Genomic DNA, 4228 nt, shown 5'->3' on the forward strand with positions numbered 1-4228 from the left:
TTGGGAAAGGGATATTTGCAGACTGGTTCCAATTTCTGCGGATATCTGGAAGCAGCAAGATATGAAAGTAACTGTAGACAGAGGCAAGGGTAAAATGATAAATTTTGAGGGATGGTGCTGAGTGTGATGTACTGGTGCACGAAAAGAGCCATGAATCTGGATGATAATATATTTCAGAGCAGTGATAATGACAGAAAAAAGCTAAATGCAAAATGATAATGGTGAAGAAGGTGGCTAAAGGAAGAAAAATAACCTTGACACGAAACAAATGACTAAATACAGAGGTTGCAACAAGGCTGTATGATGGTATGTTAGTGTCCACATTACTGTATTGGCAGGTAATTAGTGGAATGACATGAGTTTGATAATTCGCGAATTATGTTAGCGCAAAGTGGACTGTTACGTAATGTATGTAGGCTATGTTGGTTGAACAGAATAAAATACGAGTATAAATATCAATGAAAGATGTAGAGAAAGAAAATCTACTGATTAAAGAGTAGAATACACTGTACTCTGATGATATATGAATGTGGTGGTGAAAAGAATACACCGTACGAGTTATGTAGGTGGATATCCCGGTTGGAAAAGGCGTGGATGACCAAGAAGATGGATGACTAAGTAGATGAGTATATGAATGAGTGTGGAATGCAAGATGAGGAGGCAAAGGAACTGACAAAGGATAGTTATGGATGGATAAACTGTGCAAGGAGATGCATATGGCAAGATTTGCATCAAATATTCAACTTGGTACTCGCCTTATTTTCACAGGCGTTTATGAAACAAGCAATATACATTGTGGTTGGTTCGCTTACATGGTAGAGCCAAGAATTTCGAAGACATAAATTAGGAGTAAATCGATATGACTAGGTTTACTGACGGCTACTAACAATTCTATTTTTATGCTTTCCTGCCGGTGTGTCTGGATTCTACCCACTATACGGGTGGGATATATGGTTATGATACTGATCATTATGACTATCTTAGTTGCTGCTGTTGTTGATGATCAACCACAGTCTGTTTGGCCGGGCAGACCCATTAACTGCAGGCAAACGGCCATGCAGGGTTGTCCCGTGCAGTGAACCCAACTCTGTGGTTGACAGCGTCTTATCACAGTGAGGAAGGGAACAGTGTGGAGATTTGGTTCCCAGATGGATGCTACATTTGTCTCTGTGCACCCAGTTAACAGGGATAGCAGACTCCACTTCACCCCATAATTTGTGTATATCGTTACCACCCAGCTTTGTAAATGGTTTCCTGGGTTACAGGAAACCGTTAGCTTTGTCATTCAGTGCAGAACCACCTGTAGTGAAAAGAAGAGTAATAAAAAGTGACCGGGAGGAAATTGTGAAACAGGAAAGGAGGAGGACAGGCACAGAAAGAGAATGAGAAAGGAATAAGTAGGCAGCACTACATCATGTGAGTGGATTATAGTCACCACCAACCACCACGAGGATCTTAATATTAACAAGTAGCCTAGGTCATTCTAAAAAATCTGTTTTCGGCTAGAAAGGAACCCTATTTCAGGGTGACTATAAATATTTCCTGTCTAGCTCGTTGTGATGCATCCTCCGTTGTGAAAAGCGCACCTGAAGTGTCAGGCAAGGTGTCACTGAAGGAAAGATCAAGTAAGATATTATTAATAAATATATTCTTTTGAAATTCTAACACAGGGAGTAGACTGTAGCACCAGTACAGCAGGGCGGTACTCCCACGGCGGATGGAAAACTGCTGATAGGGAAAGCCGGAGCTCCCTTTTCATCAGCCCTCGGGACTAGCTCCTGACCATCCCCCTTTGCTGAATTTTTTAAGTGTTTCAGTAATACAGGAAGTAGGCCAGCATGCTCTCTAATACAAGTTCCTCGAACTGTTAAAACCAAACTACATGCACTTTACAGACAACACTTGCTATTCAAAGTTTATGCAAAAATGGCATCAATTCACCAAGTCTCGGAGTCCACGGGGTGGGGGAGAGGGGCATCAAAGCCACATCTGCCCCTCTCCCTGTGACGACCAAGCAAGATAAATGGAACCACTGACTTACTTCTTCATTTCTGCAACTTTTGTGGCCTTTCCTCTAATCTTCTCTCTGTTGACCACCACCACTCCTTCTCGAAACCTCACCTTCCCTGCCTGAGACTCACCTGTCTGAGACAAGTGTTAGCATACCCTTTTCTGTATCCTCCTACAGTCCCTATACTCATTTCAAAACCAAAGGTAGCTGTTGTGTATATGTATGCAAAGATATATCTTGCTCTTGTGTTCCTGAACTTGAAAGTTTTGAATTCTCTACTCTCTGTCTTCGGCTTTCCTGTCATTTTCGGACTAAATATATCTCTACTGTTTACTTGATCTCTAATTCTGCTATGAAAAATTCTTTGCCTATCGTACTTCTAAGATGAAACATCCTGTCAATTTCTCCTTTCTCTGAAATCTCCATTCTAGGAGACTTCAATGTTCACCACCATCTCTGGCTTTCCTCTCTTTTCACTGCTCCACCTGGTGAACAAGCCTACAGCTTTTCTGTCCTTAATAACCTAGAGCAGCTTGTACAGCACCCTACCCGTATCCCTGACCGCCTTGGTGAGAGTTCCAACATACTTGACCTCTTCCTTACAACAAATCCTTCAGCTTACAAGGTTAATCTTTCCTCTCTGCGGGGCTCCTCCAATCACAGCCTCATCACCTTAACCTGTCCTATCATGCCAGTAAGGCCAGTGGACCCTCCCAAAAAGCATCGGTTGTGGTACTTTGGAGCTGCTGATTGGGAGGTCCTCAGGCAGTACTTCTTTGATTTTCCCTGGAGTGATTATTGCTTCCATGGCCGACAGCCATCTAAATGTGTCTTATGCACTTCGAAGGTTATTTTCTTGGGTATGGAAGCATACATTCCTTTCTTATATCATGTGACTAATGCAAGAAAGACTTGGTTTCATCACGCATGTTCTAATGCTATCCACAACAAGGAGAAGGACTACAAAAGGAAACAGAGCCAATCCACCCCTGAATATAATCTTTTTTGGTTCTGGCTGGAATCGTGCTAAGTCTGTTCTTTGCTCTGCTAAAATAATAAAAAAATCATTCGTAATAAATGCTCTCAACTCTCCAACTCAAATTCTTGCAGCTCCTTCTGGCATCTTTCCAAAAACCTTTCTAACAACTTTACTTCATTATCCTTCCCTCCCCTTTTCTACTCGTATTGCTCTATAGCTCTTTCTTCTACTGATAAAGCAGGACTCTTCATCCAGAATTTCTCCTCCAGTACCACCTTAGACGATTCTGGTGCTGTTCCTTCATCACTTCCTCCCTCTGACTTCCTCATAGATGACATTAAAATTTTTTTAACTGATGTCTTTTCTGTCATCACTTGCCTCTGTACAGTACTAACAAGGCAAATGGTCCTAATGGGGTCCGTCCTGTTGTCCTCAAGAACTTTGCTTCTGTGCTGACACCCTGCCTAGGTAAACTCTTTCGTCTTTGTCATCTAGTATCATTCCTTCCTGCTGGAAGCTTGCTCTCATTGTCAGCCTGTCCCAAAAAAGGGTGACCATTCCCAGCCCTTTAACTATTGCTCAATTGCTTTAACATCCTGTATTTCAATTTTTTTTTAGTCTATTCTTTAAAAAATTAAAGCACCATTCCTATAAGAACCTTCTTTCTGTTTGTCAGTATGGGTTCCACCAGGGACGCTCCACTGGCGATCTTCTCACCCACCTTTTAGACTCCTGATCATCCCCCTTTCGGGACTTTGGCGAAATCTTTGCCATTGCACTTGACATTTCGAAGGCTTTCGATCGAGCCCGTCAACAATCTTTAATTTCCAAACTGCCCTCTTAATTTTTCTATTCTTCTGTCTTCACCCTCATCTCTAGCTTCCTTTCTGGTTATTCATGGTTATTCAATAGTTGCTGTTGTAGACGGCCACCGTTCTTCTGCTAGAGCTATCAATAGTGATATTCCTCAGAGCTCTGTCCTATCACCAACTCCCTTTTATTATCAATGGCCTTCTAAGCTGTACACCTAACCTATCCATTAATACACTGATGCCTCCACCCTTCACCTTTCCATTCGCTTCCTGCAGCGTCCATCTCAGCAGTTACTGCAACATACAAGGGATGAAGCTATGGCACACCAAATGTCTGACTTGGCTCATATCTCTGACTGGGGTAAAAGTAATCTTGCTGTTTTTAATGCATCAAAAACACTGTTTTTAATGCACCAAAAACTCAGC

Source organism: Coenobita brevimanus, chromosome 62 (genome assembly GCF_032717465.1).
Source record: "Coenobita brevimanus isolate Jiangsu-jjx chromosome 62, ASM3271746v2, whole genome shotgun sequence".
Taxonomy (NCBI): Eukaryota; Metazoa; Arthropoda; class Malacostraca; order Decapoda; family Coenobitidae; genus Coenobita; species Coenobita brevimanus.